Genomic DNA, 20,982 nt, shown 5'->3' with positions numbered 1-20,982 from the left:
CTAAAAGTAACCTGATTAGGTATTCTTATGGTTATCCCCTTTTGCTAAATGTGACCTGCATAGAGGATTAGTGATGTTGCATTTTATGTTTAGGTTTCCTTACCTTTGCTAAGAGTGAATTGCTTAGGTGTTGGTATTCCTTCCTTAGGTCCTAGTTACCTGCGTGATTTATCTACAGTGAGTTAGGGTTGCGTAGGAGGTCCTTACTGTACCAGTGATTACTGGATGTGTGTTGCATTTATAATTTTGGTGCTACTCATTCTATGTTTACGACATAAGTGTATTTCTACCAGTATTAGTATCTAACAAGTGCCTACCCCTGACAGTGGTCCATGTGGCCCTGTCCTGTACATAATTCCCCTTGTAAATTCTGCCCGTGCCTCTGGCACATTGTACAGTTTGCGTGTGTTATCTAATGTGTTGTGTTTATTATAAATACAAAGGCTATTTTTGATATATATCCTTGTGTAGAGTCTTTCTTTGTGGTGGGCCTTGGGTGTTGTTGCTGGGGTGCGTGCGCAAATACTTAACTCATACCGCCTCCAAGTTTAGCCTAGACTGCTCGCGCCACGCTACCTAGAGGGCGAGTGGGGGTTGCCTTGGTGTGTGACTCCCCTGCCCTGACTTTAGAAATGGTGATCCCTGACTGACCTCGACGCGAGTCTTGGCTGGCCAGGGTCCCGTTTCTAACACCTCCCATGACGTAAACCTTCTGTTGGTCTTTCCCAGGCAGCTAACAAATTTATTAGGATATATGCTGTTTTTGCAGAAGGCTTTTTGTCGAAGCTAACAGTTTTTATGGTAGCTGACTTTTAAATGTAATTGTTCTATTGTTTACGGCATATATGGAATTAGGCACTTCTACTTATTGAATTGGCAGTTAATGTGATTTCCTCTGGGAGATTATCACTATTGTCCTTTACTCCCAGATGATAAGCAACGATTTTGAAAAACAGAGGAAGTGCTAATGAGGTGTTGTCTATTATTGTACTTGAATGAATGAAATACTTTATTTGTTGATTAATTAAAATCATTTCAAAAACAAAAACATAACAAGGACAAAGTCTGATTGGACTAATATGAATACAATGCCAAGATATAACATGCCCGACATCGGATTAACCGTTTTCCAGTTTTGGAGGTAAAGTGCATAAGTACATGTGATAGCAGCTTATAATTTCCAGTTAAAATATAAATTGCCCGACTTCAGATTAACCGTTTTCCACTTTTGTAGGTAAAGTGCATAAGTACATATGATAGCAGCTTATAATTTCCAGTTAAAATATAACTTGCCCGACATCAGATTAACCGTTTTCCAGTTTTGGAGGTAAAGTGCATAAGTACATATGATAGCAGCATATAATTTCCAGGTAAAGTGCAATGAGCTCACATGATAAAAATTAAGATTAAAATGCTAAAAACAAGCAACCAATATGACTAGATTTCTAAAATGACTATAACTATTAGCAACAGCGATACAATAGTATCCCGACATCAATAGTAAGGTGGCCTCTGCTTTCAGCAGCAACTAAAGAATACAATACATTTTCCACTGACAAAACTAAAGTGCTGCGTGCTGACAATAACATAGTTACTAATACATTTTAAAACTGATCTGTACATTATAGCACCATACTCAAATATTTAAAATCATTGAATCGATCATAGCTACAAAAGTTACCAAACAACATTAAAATATCGCAAGGTTTTATAATGATTTAAATGTGCCTTAAAATTGCCCACATACTCCCTAAAAACTATAAAATCATTACTTCGCACCCAGCAAATTTATCAATTACTTTAGGAATCAGCCTTACATAATTTCTTTTCAGCTTTAAAGATAAATTGTACAAATTGCTGTGTATTATAGACATTAACGCCACTTAAGCAGGATATTAATGCAGATCTACAAGTTCTAACTCCTAATTCTTTAAAAATAGGTTTTAAAATTAGCTTCCTTTCCTGACACATTTTTGAGCATAGTGTAACAATGTGCAGCAACGTTTCCTCAAACAGCCCGCACAGCCTACAGACGTTTGATGACCATTTGTACTCCCACTTAGGGGTTCTGTCTTTGGTTGGATAAATTCCGAACCTTAAGAGCATACATTTCTTTTCAAGCAAGGGTTTTAAATGGAAAAGTAAATATGGTTGAGCATACAATTTCTCAAAAGAATTTGCTATAGACCAGAAGTGGGTTCTTTTTCTTAGCTCATCTTTATCCATAATTTCTGACAGAAGAGCAACAGTTGTATTCAACATCTTTTTATATGCCATGATGCTCCTCACTTCATCGACCAGATTTGGGCATTCAAAACGTAAAAGGCACTCACATAGGTAATCCTGACAGCTTCTCGAACATTGGCCTTTCGAGAACTCGCACCAGCACAGACTCGCTAACGTGCCCTCCTCCGCTCGAGATAATATCAGTAAGGTTTTTAAAAATGCGGCTTGGCGGACCAAAATCAGGTTCCTTAAGCCATATTCCAGTCTTAAATTAGCACGCTGGATATGTCTGGGTATCCTAAAAACTGATTTGTAGGTCCTTATAAATATGTCCTCTAACATTTTTGCGTCCTTACCCTTAAAAATTATTGATCCATAGTCCAGGGAGGGAATGTGCTTTGCTCTCATAACTTTAAGTAAATGATCATAATTAGGACATAATAACTTATCTCGCAGTTTTCGAAAGGCAAAGGCAAGAGAAGTTCCTTTAGCCTCCAAATTATTAAAATGCTGTCTAAATGACAGTCCATCGTCAAATGTAATTCCCAAATACTTGTAGGATTTTACACAGTCTATTGTTAGACCATTAATATTTAAATCCTTTACCCCTAATTTACCCTTTCCTATTAACATTATTTTTTATTTTTTTCGTTAATTGTTAAGCCATTTTGGGTAACATATATGTTAAATGAATTTATTAGTCTTTTCAAGCCTATTATGGTATGACTGAGTAAAATAGTATCATCTGCATACTGTAAATATTTAATTTCTTAACCCATCACAGTGGGCGAGTGTGAAATTACATTATTAAAATGGGCTGGGAGATCGGCCATAAATAAGTTAAAAAGGCAAGGGGCGAGCCCACACCCCTGTTTCAAGCTGACATTTGTATCAAGTCGACGGGTGGTGTGTCTGCCGTCGCCAATTTTAATCTGGACCCAAGTATTGGAGTACAATAAATTAATCATTTTTAGAAGAGTTTTTGATATACCCCAATTAAGAAGCTTCTTCCAGAGAATATTCCTGGGAATGGAATCAAAGGCGGCTTTTAGGTCGATAAAACATATGCACAATTTTTGTTTCCTACATTTTGCTCTTTCGCCTAGCAATTTTAATAAAATTAAATTTGTCAGAGTCGATTCACCCTTCCTAAAACCTGTTTGAAAAATGGGAATCAATTCTTCTCTTAGCGCCCAGGATTCCAACTCATCTAACAGACAACGTGCATAAATTTTCGCCCCAACATCTGTGAGGGTTATTAATCGATAATTTGCCGGGTTGTGCTGAGGGCCATTTGTATAAATCGGCTGTATAATGCTTCCCCGCCATGAGTCCGGGATATGACTGGTTTTAAGAACCTCGTTAAAAAGGAACGTTAATAACTCTGGCCAATTTATAAGTTTAGCTTTAAAAATACAATTCGGCAGGCCATTGGGGCCAGGAGCTCCATTAGACCTAATCTTAAGTAAGACTTTTTTAACTGTGCCCACTGACCAAGGCTCTAAATCATTGAAAGTTAAAGGGTCACTGACACTTGGGGGGTCACACCCACCTACTGGCCCCAAAGGGCCATCATTGTCGGCACGTGCTTCGTCCACAAATACTAGTCCAGTTTTTGATTTCTTAAAAAAACGTATCCAACTTGATTCATCTATATTGGCACTATTACTTCTGGAATGTCCATTTTCTAAATTGTTAATAATACCCCAGAACAGTCGTAAATCCCTAGATTTGCAAGCAAAATGAAGTTTAGCCCAAGTTTCTTCATAATATGATTGTTTAGCTCTCCAGATTTCCTTCTTATACCCCCTCTTTAGGTCTCTGATTTTAAGTGACAATAAGAAGTAGGTGGTCCCTTTTGCTTTTCTATACAAAGATCTTATTGTTTTATTAAGGGATTTTTCCAAATACAATAAACGATGAGAAAACCAGCCCGGGTCCTTTGGATTCAACATAACGCCCCCTGTGCCTTCCCGCCTAGAAAATTTATCCACGAGGGAATCACACAGGGAGAGCCAAAGGGCAACAATCGAGTTTCCTTTATGAGCTGAAACCAAGGCTTCTGGAATTAAAAGAGAAAGAAACTCAATAATATCCTTCTCGGTTTTATCACTCCATATTAGCCTTTTGAGGTTATAAGCGACGGGGGCAGCTCTTAATATTCTCGCTTCTGGCAGATTCTTAAAGGCAAAACTAAAAGTAATAATTTGGGGATTGTGGTCACTCTCGATCCTTGGGATCACCTCATAGTTTTGAACTAGATTACAAAGTTTATCTGACAATATTGTGTAATCAATAATCGATGGACTATCAGTTCTATTAAATGTTGGATTATGATCTCTGTCAAACAGTATCTTTAAATTATATTTAATAAACTCACAATTAGACCATTTACTTTAAATTATATTTAATAAACTCACAATTAGACCATTTAATATTGTACTTGTTATTGTTGTGAAAGGTGGCTGCTGGAGGACTGTCTTCTGGGAACCGGCTTTTTAATACACGAAAGCTGAGATGTTTAAGATCCCCCAGTAGTTTCTTGGCTAGCTTAGTTTAATTAATTTTATTTAAAATTTAAATTTAATTAATTAATTTCCTACCTATGGTAGGATGTGCCATATATGAGACTGATTTGCTAAAAAAGTTATCTTCCTTTGTTGTTCTCAGCATATGCAAATTAAAATCACTAGTTAGTATAAGGATAGATGTTTGCTCCTCTGATAGCAGTATTGTAACCTCCCCTACCAGCAAGGTAGCTCCCTTGGCCTTATCTCATGGATGTAGATACACATTTATTATCACAAATGTGTGTATGCAGCCCATGGTTATCGCTGTTGAGTGACACTCTAACTGCCTGTATTGCATTTGTCGAGGACGAATCGGAGATCTGCTCTTTGACAGCATTAATGCTTGCTATTGAGGCATGTATTGCAAGACCTCCTGTATGATGATCTTACATCAGCACTTTTGGTGGCTGGAAGATGGTGCTGCTTAAAACTTTGTAAATTGAATGGCTGATATTGCGCTTGTATTGGTAGTGTAGCAACTGCGTAACTTAAAGTGCAAGACACTATGGGGCATATCATCAAGGGCCTGAAGATATAATTATTGCCGCTTTTGCGTCCGTTTTCGGGCAAAAGTGGCGATAATTATATCGCATTGTTTGCAAGGACACGCTAGCACGGGCTTCCTTACTTCACCTCCCGTTTTGTTCACACCTTGCTTAGCATCTCTAATGAGATGTAAAGGAGGCATGCCTAACAAAACACCATGGGAAAACATCTCCACCCCAGCTCCGTGATATCATCAACGAGGGGTAGCAATATTTTAAATCCTGTTAACTATGCCTTAACGCAGGAATTTAACTTCTGTTAAATTCATGACTAAGGCATAGCTAACATGGGAGGTGGATTATGGTGATACGACCACAGGGTCGTATCACCAAGGCTATCTCCGTTTTGGGTGCAACATCGCTGGTTTTCCACCGATGTTGGCCCATTTCTCTGGAATATTATCGCCCTGGAGTAATGCGTTGTTAATAACGTGTTACCAGGGCGATAAATTCCTGCGATGGATGGCGTTAAATAAACAAGCACTAAGCGCGCTTTGCGTTTATTTATCGCCGTCCTAGTAAATATGCACCTGTGTTCCAGAAGTTAGCCTGATCGTGTTAAAATTGTGGTGAAAATACTATAGTGTTAAGTTTGGAATGTGAAAACAGACAGCCGGGTTACAAAGGAGTCCATAGTGAATGCACCGAATGCTTCTAACCGAATCATGCCTCGCCCTCCTCCTTCCAACCCCCCCCCCCCCCCCCCCCCCCCCCCCCCTCGGCCCCCTAATCAAGGGTGAACGCATCAGGTTTGGTCCCAGTGAAGGGGTAACTCGCGGCACATTAAGGAGGCCCAGAATGTTGCAGATGGATGCCTGTCAATGACGCCCTCCTTTACCAAAAGTGTGTGGATTTGGTGCTGCATGAAATAAAATGTGTGTTTCTCTGCTGGACCTATTTGTGTTGCTGTGTTGGACCGGTCGTCCAGGAGCTCCGAGCTTTGCATGTTTGCGTGTTTCGTGCGAGTAGACAGAGTCTACATGTACATGACTGCGAGAATGTACACACCGTTTATGGGTGTGCTGTATGCATGTGTGCAGCACTCTGTATCATGTCTGTGCTTGTCAGTGTGTCTGTGATTTGCTGTGATTGTTATTGTAATTGTGCGTGTGTTCAGTTAGTGGACGTGTGTTAGAGGGAGAGAGAAGGAGGCAGTGCTCACTTGAAGACAGTCTATTAAATCAAAACAGAAAACATTTGTACAGCTCGTATTCTGAATGCACATATTTGAAGGTGTTCATATGGGATAATGAAGAAAAGTGGGTATGGGTGAAATAAAATATTTGCCTTAGATCGCAGTTTGCTTAAACTGCGAAGCTGGGATTAATCCCAGGTTTTCTGGTTTCACTTTGAACGAAACAGTCACTAAATGGATGTCTGTCTGTCTAGCCTTCTTAACTCACGTTTTAATGCTTTGTTTTGAACTCATTGTGCATGAGGGTGGAGCGAGGGTGGCAGGCAGAAGCCGCATGAAAGCTCAGCGCTCTTTGGTCCCGAGGTTCAAAATTGACCTCGAGCTGACCCAGAGGCCGGCATCTGCCTCGCGCTTTCAGTGGCTCACCCACTGCTATTCAATCTGGCATACACTCCCTCCTGCTGCAGAACCAGCTTAGAGCTGTTCTCATTCATGTGTCCTTCTTATGCTGTATGCAGATACAGTCTGTCTTTAAACCTATGCTTATCACAGCAGAGAGCATGGAAGCTGGCTCCAATCAGGAGCAACCATAGCATTAGTACAATGAAGTCTGAAACACCAATGAGGGACAAAGGAAAGAACAGGCCTGGCCAAGGAACTTTCTCACCTTCAACAACAGAAACTGCATCCACACCGAGCTCCGAAAAAATGAATCAGCAGCCCTTTGCTAATAAAATTCCTGGTATTTCTAAAGATAGTCCTGTCTCCAACCTCTACACTTTCCACCCACAGGAATGAAGGCAATACATTTCGGTAGTCTGTGGAGGCTCTCCTCTTCCCTAAATTTGTGCTATGTTGAACTAGGGTCACTGCTAATGTTTAAAAAAAAAGAGGGAGACTAGTTTGCCAGGTCAAGAGCAGTGCATGTAGGTTGAGTATAATATTCAAGTTACTAGACCTGCATGTCTAGTAACTTTTTTTTTGTTTCAAAATCTTTTTATTAACTGTGCTAAATGTCTCATACAGCACACAGCAGTGATCAAAAGACATGCAGAAAAGCAGCAATACATTATACTTTTGAGGACACACTGGTAGTGGAATGGGCAATTACTACAATCCACACTATCCCACCCCCGCCCGCTCAGCCCGATATCTGCGCCAGGGGCCCCACACCTTCTTCCATTTCTTCACACATCCTCTGGACTTATAGATCGTCTCCTCAGCCCTCTGGCACTAATCCAGGTCCCTAGTCCATTGCCTGCGCCCCCGAGTTACTGGCTATATTTCGTTTCGCCACCCCCGCAGCTGTTGCTAACCAATTCTCGTTATATCTGGACCAGTCAGTGGCTCCTTTAATAATTAGTAGTGACCATCTCGGATCCACCGGGACCGGCAATCCCACTACTGTTGCCATTGTTTGTGCTACTCTGGTCCAAAAGGGCACTATGTACGGACAATTCCACAGTATGTGGAAAAAGGTCCCCTCCACCTGACAGCCCCTCGCACACAAAGGAGACAGGCTCCTCCCCAAGAGAACAAGTGGGTGCGCAGGTAGTAGACCTGATGCAAGATTTTCACTTGCACTAGGCGAAATCTAATTCTAAATGAAATTTCACGGGGACTTTGCATGACATCCTGCCAATCTTCGTCCTCCAGGCCAGAAATGTCACCCTCCCATTTTTCCCGCAGGTTCGTCAGGGGGTCAGGCATGTTGTTTATGAGCTTGCAGTAGATGGTAGATGTGGGTTTTTCCGGGATTGGATCAAGAAGGAGTCTGTCATCTAGGGGAGAGTATTCTGGGAGCGAGGAGTCTGTGTGTATGTGTGTTCGCAGGGCATGTACAAGGCGCAGGTAGTGGTAATGCTGGGAGTCATGCAGTTGGTATTCGTTTTTAAGGTAGGTAAAGGATCTGGGAGCGTTCCCCTTCCACACATCACCCAGGTAGTCAATCCCGATGAGCCTCCAACCTTCGAATCCAGTTACTACCAGAGCGTCGTCCTGCTCGTTTGGGTGCCCGCAACTCCCAAGAATTTGTTAGCTTCCCTCCAACACTGCAGCACCACACCCGTATGCGACGGGGAATCTCTGCATCGCTTACGCGAGTACAAGAGAGTCTCACAGTTGCCCCCCGGCATAACATGTCTATCTACCCTGTAGGCAGGCTCCGACCTCGTTGTGTAGACCCAGTCATTAACCACCTGCAATTGTGAGGCCCAATAGTACAGTTGGACGTCCGGGATGGCCAGCCCCTGTTGTACACCCCCTTGTGAGACTTCGCATCGCTATTCTTGGATTCCCCCCATCCCAGAGCAGCATCCGTAGCGATAGGGATATGCGTTTAAACACCCCTGCGGGGATCAGATAGGGCGCGTTTTGCAAGATATATAGAAGGCGTCGTAGTGTCAGCATCTTAAAGAGCGCGGCCCGCCCCATCAGAGATAGAGGCAAGGTACTCCAATGGGTATCGTCCAATGCTAATCGCGCCAGATGAGACTCAAGATTCCGATTGAAGAACTCCGCTCTGTCCCTGGTGACACACACCGCCAGGTACTTAAACCCCTCGGTAACTATCGAGGTCGGGCACCGCGATGGGATCCTCGGGAGGGGGCCAGAGAGAGGGTAAACCAACGATTTGGTCCAGTTAATCATGTGCCCGGAGTAGCTGCCAAATAACTCAAAAAGATGGAGCGCCTGTGCCAACGAGTGGTATGGCCTAGCCATGTAGAGAACAATATCATCTGCTTACAGTGATATACGCTCCTCCCAATCATCGGAGAGCGACAGACCCCAGAAAGACCTTTCTCTGCGAATCCAGTGGGCCAACGGCTCCAGGGCCAGAGCAAAAAGAAGAGGGGACAGTGGACACCCCTGCCTAGTGCCCCTGCGCAGGGGGAATGCACGGGACATTGCTCCGTTTACCCTCACTCTCGCCACTGGCTGTTCGTATAAGAGGCGCACCCAACTACAAAATACCGTCCGGAGCCCAGTGTCCTGCTCACGCCTTGTTGTCTCGGGAGTGTCGTGGAGACTCGAAGATAAGTACCCAACTTCACCCTATCACCAACCAGTGTCAGGAGATAACACTAACACTCAGATGGTGACCATGGGGAAAGAGGGAAACAAAACAAGGGTAGGAGGGAAAAAGAAACAGCAATCTGCAGTCTTCGTAAAGGCCAAGCTTCCTGACAATCTTCAGTGTGTGTGGAACTACATAAAAAGAAAGCAGAACATTAATACAGGCCCTCCCTATTCTTCTGCCCCTAGTAGATCTATGGTTCTTAATAGTGATTCTCAGTATACCTTAGAGAGCAGGGTATTTGTTCTATTCTATTTCTTCATAGGCATAGAGCATACACGGTGTATAAAACAAGACAGGATCCTAGACCTAAAACTAAGGGACAAAGGATTAGCAATAATTCTGATTTGGAAGGTGATTATTATGTGTCTATGTGAACTGGCTCACCTTAACAAGAACTGCAAAAGTAGTAAAGAATATAATACCCGACCGGCATTAAACAACAATAGGTTAGTTACCCGGCTCCATAAATAAGGCTGTATAATAACCTAGGAACAACCCAATCTGTTCCAATTTACAGATCAGGACAATATATATATATGGCGTAAATCGCAATGCTTGAATTCAGCATCCAATACGCCCACGATAAGAGATTTCAGCGCACAAGACGAGGTATGACCACATTTAAGACGAGGGGACGGTAGTGTCTCGTAATCATGCGAGAACCCAGTCTCTGTGTGCACACTTTGAAACGCGAGTCTAACAACTCGTTGAAAAATCAATAGCGAGGAAAGTAATGTTTAAATGCCGACAAGGCCGACAAGGCAAGTACTCACATAAAACGCGGAGTGCGCCGACAAACACGACGCCACGCCACTGACTCCTCGGACGCCTGAAACCCCGTGACCCGGAACGACAACACGGAACTCTAGCTAAACGCGAAGCGTATCCGGGAGCGTGGGGCGGGTATGAATGCTCTTCGTGCTTCAATGCAGAGACGCTGATTCTCGCGCATGCGCCCTGTGGGCACCTTAGTGTTTCCGCCAACCATCGGTTTGCCAACCACGTGTACAGGCACGACACCCAGATGCTGTAGGACCTTGAATAAGTAAGGCCATTCAATGCTCTCAAAGGCCATTGAGGCATCCTGCGCCATCAATGCTTTCAGTAATGTAACAAACCGGGTCTGGCGTGTGGCACAGTAAGGCTGCGCCAGTTCAAGAAACAAACAAAACAATTTGCCAGTACTGTGCAATTTTTTGATTTTTTAGTTGAAGAGCTACTAATTGCTCCTCGACAAAGACCAATCTTTCAGTCCAAACAGTTTATGAAAACATCAGTTTTTATTTTATTATTTTATCTGAACTGTCTTTCAGTTGTAGTTCATATGTTTCGCAATATTTTGTTCTGCGATATTTTCAGAATATGTATATACTATCTGTCAATATACATAACACAGGGGAGGAACAGGGAAGTGCACGCAGGAACAGATAAATCAATAGGTTATTGGACAATTAGACAATTGACACGAGACGTAGACACTGAACAACATAAAACATTCATGGCTATCTACAAGAGATTGGGGCGGTAGGAGTAGGTGGCGTTTCTCTCAAGCTGTTTGTCATAGAAACACAGATTGTGACCTAATTGTATGTGCAATTCACCTTATTTACACTTAAATCATATTTAGATCCAACTGGATAGATGCTTGCATTAACTACTAAACAAAACAATCCATTTCAGGCCACCTAACAAATAGCGCCTCAATTGGTCGACGCGTTTCGAATCCTAAACCTTTGATTAGGATTCTCTTCAGGACCATACAGAATCAATCTGTGAAAAAAATAAAAAGCAAACTGTCAGTGGAAAATAGAGGGACTCTCAACTTTCACTCAGCATCCTAACCACATTCAAACAGTTACCTGTCAATGGAATGACTTGGGCACGATGATTAGCTGAAAAATCAAAGGACATTCTTATTCAGAACCTATTTTGAAAACATTGGTTATCTACACTCGGAAAACTTGTGAACTCACTAGATTATAGTGGTAGAAGAAACCTCATGGGAGCCTCCTCGCTGGCGGCAGGTCCATTGCCTTTATTTTTCTTACTCAATTCGGGATCGCACCTCAAAGCCAATTTCTAAAAAGAGAGAGGAGAGAAGTAGCTTTCAATGCGCTGTTTAGAGCTCCTTACTTTTTTACTGTGCCCTTCTCACAATTCGGGATCGCCCCTCAATACCAGTTCTAAAAAGAGAGAGAAGCCGCTTTCAATGCGCTGTTTTAGGGCTCCTTACTCAATTGAGTCAGCCTTTCACTGTGCCCTTCTCACATCATACCAGAACGGGGAATGTCCTTTGATTCAGCTAATCATCGTGCCCAAGTCATTCCATTGACAGGTAACTGTTTGAATGTGGTTAGGATGCTGAGTGAAAGTTGAGAGTCCCTCTATTTTCCACTGACAGTTTGCTTTTTATTTTTTTCACAGATTGATTCTGTATGGTCCTGAAGAGAATCCTAATCAAAGGTTTAGGATTCGAAACGCGTCGACCAATTGAGGCGCTATTTGTTAGGTGGCCTGAAATGGATTGTTTTGTTTAGTAGTTAATGCAAGCATCTATCCAGTTGGATCTAAATATGATTTAAGTGTAAATAAGGTGAATTGCACATACAATTAGGTCACAATCTGTGTTTCTATGACAAACAGCTTGAGAGAAACGCCACCTACTCCTACCGCCCCAATCTCTTGTAGATAGCCATGAATGTTTTATGTTGTTCAGTGTCTACGTCTCGTGTCAATTGTCTAATTGTCCAATAACCTATTGATTTATCTGTTCCTGCGTGCACTTCCCTGTTCCTCCCCTGTGTTATGTATATTGACAGATAGTATATACATATTCTGAAAATATCGCAGAACAAAATATTGCGAAACATATGAACTACAACTGAAAGACAGTTCAGATAAAATAATAAAATAAAAACTGATGTTTTCATAAACTGTTTGGACTGAAAGATTGGTCTTTGTCGAGGAGCAATTAGTAGCTCTTCAACTAAAAAATCAAAAAATTGCACAGTACTGGCAAATTGTTTTGTTTGTTTATCAATGCTTTCAGAGCATCGTCCTCCCCCTCTGTCATGTACAGAACCCCATAGAGCCGGCGCATGTTCAGTTTAGTGCTCTTGTGCAAGACCCCTGACTGGTCAACACGCACCAAGTCAGGCAGCACCGCGAGTAATCTCGTTGCCAAGGCTTTGGCCAAAACCTTGGCCTCCACGTTGAGGAGCGAAATAGGCCGGTATGACGAGCATTGGTCAGGCGGCTTCCCAGCTTTGTGGATGACCACAATGGTGGCTTCCGGCTGATCAGGCGGGATCCTACCCACCCTCCGCGCTTCAAGGAACATCTGTCGCATATTACAATGTTGGCTTGCCTCTTGTAAATTTCAACCGGTAGCCCATTGGGCCCCTGCTCTTTCCCGGCTTGAAGGGAATTAAGGGCTTTGCCCAGCTCCAACCCCGTAAGGTCAGCCTCCAGACTGTCAGCTTGTTCACTGGACAGGGTGGGTAAGGCATAGTCCAGCAGAAACTCCCCATATAATATGATGCAAAGGCCTCTGCAATGGCCGCGCTAGTGGTTCCCCAGGCACCAGACTTATCTCGTACTTCTGCCACCCAGGACCGCTCCCGGTTATGGCGTTCCAGCCCCGTCAGCAGCTTCATACACTTGTCTCCTACGTCGTATATCCTATGTTGCGTGGCAAGGGAGTAGGCTCGCGCCTCGCCCTACGCCAGAGAGCGGAGTTCCTTCTGCTTAAGGGCTAGCTCATGGCAACGCTCCACAGAGGGAGACCCGCTGATGTCTTTCTCCATGGATTCAATTTTGCTCTCCAGCTGCTTATTTGAAGCGCTTTCTCTTTTTCGGGCTGGACTGTTCCCATGAGGCACAGGGTCAAACTGATTTGCATCTGGCCATGTCTGAACTGGGGTGGCAGAGTGGGATAAAGAACGGTGATGGATTAAACCCAGATCTGTTGACTGGGTCTGAGTGTTTGATTGGCTCAGATGCTCCGTCCATCACCACCCCCTTTTGTACCGCTTTGTTCGCCAAAAGTTGGCATGGTATGCTCAGACCTGAGTCCCTTGCTCACTTTGCCATTGGATTCAAGCAAGTCTGGCTGAAGACGGCTGTATTGCCAGAAAGCGGTCCTAGGAAGCTTGAATCCGGTCGAGGAAAGGCATGGCTTGACAGTTCGGGCTGGACTGTTCCCATGAGGTACAGGGTCAGACTGATTTGCATATGGCCATGTCTAAACTGGGGTGGCAGAGTGGGCTAAAGAACGGTGATGGATTAAACCCAGATCTGTTGACTGGGTGTGAGTGTTTGATTGGCTCCGATGCTCCTTCCATCACCACCCCCTTTTGTACCGCTTTGTTCGCCATAAGTTGGCGGGGTATGCTCAGACGTGAGTCTCTTGCTCACATTGCCACTGGATTCAAGCAAGCCTGGCTGAAGACGGCTGTAATGCCAGAAACCAGTCCTAGGAAGCTTGAATCCCGTCCAGGGAAGGCATGGCTTGACAGTTCGGGCTGGACTGTTCCCATGAGGCACAGGGTCAGACTGATTTGCATATGGCCATTTCTGAACTGGGGTGGCAGAGTGGGCTAAAGAACGGTGATGGATTAAACCCAGATCTGTTGCGTGGGTGTGAGTGTTTGATTGGTTCAGATGCTCCGTCCATCATCATCCCCTTTTGTACCGCTTCTCTTTTTTTTGGGCGCCAATCAGTGCCTGAGCCTGGCACTGCAATACAGTTTCATAGGCTTCCCACAGGATCAATTGAGAATCGACGAGCCCTGATTCTCTGCGAAGTATAATTGTGAGCTCTCCCTCAATTTGTCAGGGATGGAGTCGTCTCTGAGACGCCAGGGGTCAATCCTAGGAAAGGCTGCCCTATCTGTCATCGGTCCCCTGGAGTGACACCCACCGGTGAATGGTCTGAGATACCCCTAGCCATAATACAGGAGTCAATGAATTCGCCCAGTTGATCCCCGGCACAAAGAGGTGATCTATTCTGGAAAAAGACCCATGCCTAGCAGAGTAGAAGATGTATTGTCTGTGGGAGGGGTTGTGTGTGCACCATATGTCCCTGAGACCCATCGCCGTTGCAAACCCTGCAAACCCAGTTCCCCTCTATTGCCCAGCCTCTCCCCGGAGCGATCCACATCGGCATCCATGACTGCGTTTGTGTCTCCCCCAGCACCTGGGTGCCCCGAGGAAGATCTGTTAGATGGGTCCCCAGTTTCTCGTATGTCTGAGCATGCAGACCGGGCGGAATGTAGCATGAGCTAAGGACTATCGTGCACCCCTCCCATCTGGCCGCCACCGCTGCCTTGCACCCGGAGTCTTCCGTCCACGTTCTCGTAACTATGATAGGCAGGGAGCTACGGACCAGTATACCCACCCCCCTAGAGCCTGACGTAAACCCAGAGTGGGCCACCATCCTAAACCCGAACCGGTCCAAAGCCCTGCACCTATTATCTCGTAGGTGAGTCTCCTGTAGGAGCACTATGTCTGGGGAATGGCGTTTCAAGTATTGCAGGACCAATGTTCGCTTAATTTTGTTACCCAATCCATTGACGTTCCACGCCCATATCTTTATGCGCGTCTGGTCACCCATTCAAGTACAGGAGCCAGAGTTGAGTCGAATCTCGTCCTTGCCACTGCTTAAATTCACTGTGTAACACTTGAGCTTTTGCATTTGAGACTACGTGAGCTAAACGTAAACTTCGTGAAGGTGTGCTTCTAATGATCCATTAGTCGCATCCCCATAGGCACACAAGCATGTCTTCTCTATTAAGAAAAATGACGATTCCACTCAATTTCATCTTTGATTACTCATTCTTTAATTCATTCCAAATTTATGAATTTCTTTCATTCAATAGTTCATTATTCTTAGTATCACTTTTTATAATCTGACGACATTGCTATATTAACTTCTATGCATTTCGGGCATAATGAGGCCCTTCCTCAGGGATTAGCACTAGAAAACCAAAAAATGAAGTGTGTTGCGAACTAAAAGTAGCTATACACAATTCAATCATAATATAATGCCCAAGTGTTGGTCACACGTGTACAGAGTGTAAAAAAACATGGCATTGGCGCAGTGTAATACCGAGTGCAGTGAAATCATGCTGGATGAATCTACACACACAGCCTGAGCACTTACATGAAATCCATTAGTGTCTTCAAATAAACACCATTCTGAAATGAACAGGAAAACAAAAAAAGGTAAATAAGCAAATTCCCAAATATTACACAATTCGGCAACCAAGTGTTCCGAGTTAATCTGACCAACCTGCATTTCAAACAAACTTCTCGTTCATAAAACGTAGTCTCAATTCAGTTGCAAGGTTTCCAAAAACGGGACGCCGATCGCGCTTCCGTGTTATTTTAGCCCGATGGCTGTCATTGGTTTATTACCCGATCATGTGATCGGTGATTCATCAAGGGCATAAAAGAACGACTATATGCCGGTAACCCGACCTGTGCTGCTCAAATATCAAATAATATTCACAACTATCCAAATAACTCTAAGAATAAAATAAATAACATAAATAACATATTGAAAACCACGAAAAACTAATTACACTGGCAATTAGAAAAAATCCTCCCGAAAAGTGAATGTGAATAAACGGTTGCAAAAAAGTGTCATGTGTGTGCTGTGACCAAAAAGGAAATATGTATTGCAAAAATTGGCATATACAAAGTGGATCAACAATGTAAAATAAACAATATAAATAAACAAATAACAGGATTCACAAATCTGTCCAAGGGTGCAAAAATTCATTATAGCTCATTAAAGATAGCATGCCAGTTCAATACGATCATTAAGACCTTTAGGTTTACTGGAACACAGTCTTTGGATCCAAACATTTTCTCGTTGCAATAGATATTTATTGTTATCTCTTCCTTCTTTTTTTTCCACGCATTCCAATATCAAAAATTTTAATTGAGATATATTGTGATGTTCTTCATAAAAATGAGCAGCAATCGATGATTTCATATTGTGTGTGCGAATGTTCGACTTGTGTTCAGTCACTCTGATTTTTATTTTCCTTTCTGTCTTGCCGACATAAACTTTTCCGCAGGGGGCATTTGAGTAAATATACCACATTTGATGTGTCACAGGTTGCAGTGACTTTTAGTTTGATTACATGCCCCTTCACTGGGTGATTATTGGTATTGCCTTTTATGATATTATTGCAGTTTCCACAATTTAAACATGGTCTGGTTCCTTTGTATGCTTCTTTTGTCATAGTCTTCTGCTTCAATATCTCTCCCAAATTCTTTCCCCTAGTGTGAGCAAAAAGCGTTGGTTTAGAAAAAATGGTATTAAAATCTGGTTCAAGATTTAAAATTGACCAATGTCGTGTGATGATTCTTTTGAATTTTCCACTGAGTGTTGAATATTTGGATACTGCCACTATTCTGGTGTCATCAGATTTCTTTCTTTCTTTCAATAGATCTGCTCGACTAATGCTCTCCACACGTTTTTTGGATTCTTCAACCATTTTTTGTGGATATCCTCTAGTCAAAAATCTTGTTCCCATTTCATTAATCCTTAGAGCCACTTTGGTGTCATTAGATATTATTCTTTTAACTCTGGTCATTTGGGAGAAAGGGAGACGTTGTTTTAGACTAGTTTGATGAAAGCTTGAAAAATGCAACAAATTATTTCTGTCAGTCAATTTTCTGTGTATGTCATTCTCTATCCCACTTTCCGTCCACGTCCAAAAATGTGACTTTCTCTTTGGAGATCTCCCATGTTAATTGTATGCGTTCATCAATGTGATTGAGTTCAATTAAGGCTGCCTCCAATCTTTCTTTTGAGTTCTTCCAAATTATGAAAATATCATCAATATATCTGATAATCAATTTCAAATTGTCACGCCACTCCTCCTTCGAAAAAATATTTACCTCCTCATACTGTTTCATAAATATATTAGCATATACCGGTGCAGCCGAATTACCCATGGAGGTTCCCACCAATTGTTGGTACCAGTCATTCCTATATTTGAAATAACTCTGATACAAAGTGAATGTCATTAGTTCCATGAGGAACGTTTGCATGGGAAGTTGTAGATCCATGTTAACTATTGCTTGTTCCACTGCCTCTATTCCAAGTGAGTGGGGGATCGACTTATATAATGACTTCACGTCGGCTGTACATAGGATTAAATTCTCTCCTTGTTCAATAGAAACAGAATTCAATTTCAACAAGAATTCGGATGTATCCTTAACATATGTTTCCATACTCTTTACAGTTGGCTGCAAGTACTTATCCAATAGTTGTCCTATGGGTTCATGCAGACTACCCTAATGAAGGGTGGCCAGGTGCACAGCGTTGTTTATATGTATGTTGAAAGATTATTAAGTTGAGATGAGATTGATGTAGTTTATACGATTGGGTGCTCCAAGAGGTGGCGTAACCGTCCGAATACGCTGAGTAAAATAGAAATCGTTAGCGCACAAACAAAGGTAAGTGCGTCCCTGTTGTTGGGCACACCGTGTTGGTTTGTCTAATGAAGACAGACTCCTCGGATTATTCGAAAGATAATCATACAAGTTCAATTGATTCTTTAGTACCAAGTTTTATTTTGAGGGTATTTCATTTCATATCCTTAAATTGAAACATTTCCAAAGTTCATTAGTAATGAGAAGCACATACGCTTCAATGCATTTTGGGCATGGCCCTTTATCAAGAAGCCCTGTGGGTGAAAGAATAACATGATTCAAATAAGCTTGTTCAAACTGAGGTATAATGCTGTCTTACACAATTAAATTTGCAAACAAAAACGATAATGCCAATTCATATACGTGTGTGACCTGATGTACCATAATCAATTACAAAATAGAAATGGCGGATAAAATGTGGTTCGGGTCAGTATCGGATGTGGTTTTTTGGGGGGAAATGGCAGCATGTCATCATTCTGTTCATTGACAAAAAAGTAAATAAATAAAACGTACCCGATTTTCTATATGACGGTGAAGTGCAGGGTGATTAGCTGTATGGGGAGAGAAACGACGGGTTAGATCGGAGGTTTAACGCGAGGCGGTGCCGCGAGTTTCTCGCTAAGTAAGTTTACCCCGCCTTCTGGCGAACCTTCCCCCTCACGAATTTATTATCGCGTTAAACCTCCGATCTAACCCGTCGTTTCTCTCCCTATACAGCTAATCACCCTGCACTTCACCGTCATATAGAAAATCGGGTACGTTTTATTTATTTACTTTTTTGTCAATGAACAGAATGATGACATGCTGCCATTTCCCCCCAAAAAAACACATCCGATACTGACCCGAACCACATTTTATCCGCCATTTCTATTTTGTAATTGATTATGGTACATCAGGTCACACACGTATATGAATTGGCATTATCGTTTTTGTTTGCAAATTTAATTGTGTAAGACAGCAGTATACCTCAGTTTGAACAAGCCATAAAGGGCCATGCCCGAAATGCATTGAAGCGTATGTGCTTCTCATTACTAATGAACTTTGGAAATGTATCAATTTAAGGATATGAAATGAAATACCCTCAAAATAAAACTTGCTACTAAAGAATCAATTGAACTTGTATGATTATCTTTCGAATAATCCGAGGAGTCTGTCTTCATTAGATGAACCAACACGGTGTGCCCAACAACAGGGACGCATTTACCTTTGTTTGTGCGCTAACGATTTCATGCAGACTACCACATGTGGATACAATCGGTCGTAAGGGAGGGTCTGTAAGATTTTTATGAATTTTCGGTATCATATAAAACACCAGACTTTTCGGATGTTGTTTTATCAAAAAGTTCTTTGTCCTCTCATTAATTGTTCCTACTTCATAAGCTTTATTAATGATGTTTCGCAAAGTATCCATATATCTTGCTGTAGGGTTCTCCTCCAATTTCATACAAGTATTGGAATCTGATATGTGCTCCATCACCTTGTTTTCATACATCACAGAATTCATAATAACCAATGTTCCACCCTTATCCGTCTTGGTACATACGATTTCATCATTATCTGCCAGTTTTCTTAAGGTATCAAGATCCTTTTGTGTTATGTTTTTCTTATTGAAACGTCCAAAATTCAATTTAGCCAGATCCCGTTTGACCAATTTCTCGTAAAGATCTAATGTTTTGTGGCTCACTGGAGCCTGGAAAGTACTGTTGGGTCTTAACCCCATAAGTTGATCCGGTTCTCGGGAATCCTGTTTAGGTAAAACATTGTCAAAAAAATGCCTCAGCCGTAATTTTCTCATGAGTTTAAAAAAACTCACTTCCAACTCTAGAGGATCTGTGTTGGTGGTAGGCACAAATGATGTAACCTTTTGTAAAAGCTTGACTTCCTTAGCAGTGAGTTTGTAATCAGAGATGTTTATGACTAATTGGTCTAGGTTTGCGTCTTCTTCTTCTCTTTGTCTTTTTTCGGAACTGTTGTACTCCTCGTATTGGGATGTTCCTTCTCCTTTTCTTTTGTTTTTTCCCCTCCTGGGTCTCCTTTTTGAGATTGGCCTTGCTCTAAAAAAGCACTTGTTGTGGCTGTAATGCTTACTGAATTCTCACTTTGTGCCATGTCTTGGGTTCTTGGTGTTATCTGGACTCTTGTTACTTGTAATCTATGTGAAGTATCACTACCAGATGATGAGGTATCCGTGTTTTGGGTGTATGGGCGGTTACTCCTTTTTTGGGCATAAACCTCCGTCCAGGTGTATACCTCCCCTAATATATAATCAAGGGTATCCCTCTTGAATTTTCTTATTTTTCTTTCATTAATTCCCCGAGAATGCTTAGCAATCTGGTCATTGATGTCCTCTAATGTTTTCGCCAAATCTTCTTCAGACATCATACTGGTTAGTTCCGTGGATACTTCCGCAATCTCTTTTGAGAGTTCTTCCAAAATATCTGAGAGTTCTTCTATGATTAAGAAGATTAGGTACAGAGAACACTTATTTAAAATTGCATACCATTTCTCCTGGAAACGTTTAGAATTTTTGCAAAGTGAAGGTTTTAGAGGTATCCGTAGGCCCCTGGGTATTCGCTGCAAACGGTGATATTTTATTAAAGTGCTTGCGTGTAGTTTTTGATTGACTTGCCTCTTTGATAAATTTATAAGTTGTCTAGTAATTTGCTCCTTGGTATGATTTGTGGATTCCTGGGATATTTCATCTCCAATTAGTGCATAAATCCTGTTGGCTTCATCCTCCTTAAATGCAAATGTATCAGCTCTCGCCACTGTGCTCTTAGCAATTTCATCATATGTAGTGTTGCTCATTTTAATTTCATGATTGCGTGCCACCTTTATGTGTAGGCGGAAATCTGATATACTGTAAAAGTTTACTTCAGGTGCACAGTCATGTTTCAAATTAAAGTTTCAAAAAGTTCCAAATAAGTTAAACCAATTATTTTTAGGTGCTCCACGGGTGGGGTCCTCCGACCAGGG

At 42.2% G+C, this 20,982-nt stretch overlaps 1 protein-coding gene across 1 annotated transcript in view; it reads left to right on the top strand.

Moving 5' to 3' along the window:
- LOC147661249 (NFX1-type zinc finger-containing protein 1-like) overlaps positions 1–20,982 on the top strand; it is an 805,409-nt gene that overhangs the window by 354,971 nt on the left and 429,456 nt on the right. The gene's annotated exons all lie outside the window — the stretch shown is intronic.

Source organism: Lissotriton vulgaris, unplaced genomic scaffold (genome assembly GCF_964263255.1).
Source record: "Lissotriton vulgaris unplaced genomic scaffold, aLisVul1.2 SCAFFOLD_534, whole genome shotgun sequence".
In the NCBI taxonomy this organism is placed as follows: Eukaryota; Metazoa; Chordata; class Amphibia; order Caudata; family Salamandridae; genus Lissotriton; species Lissotriton vulgaris.
The sequence above is the reverse complement of the archived record's forward strand: the minus strand, read 5'-3'. Positions and strand labels throughout refer to the sequence as shown.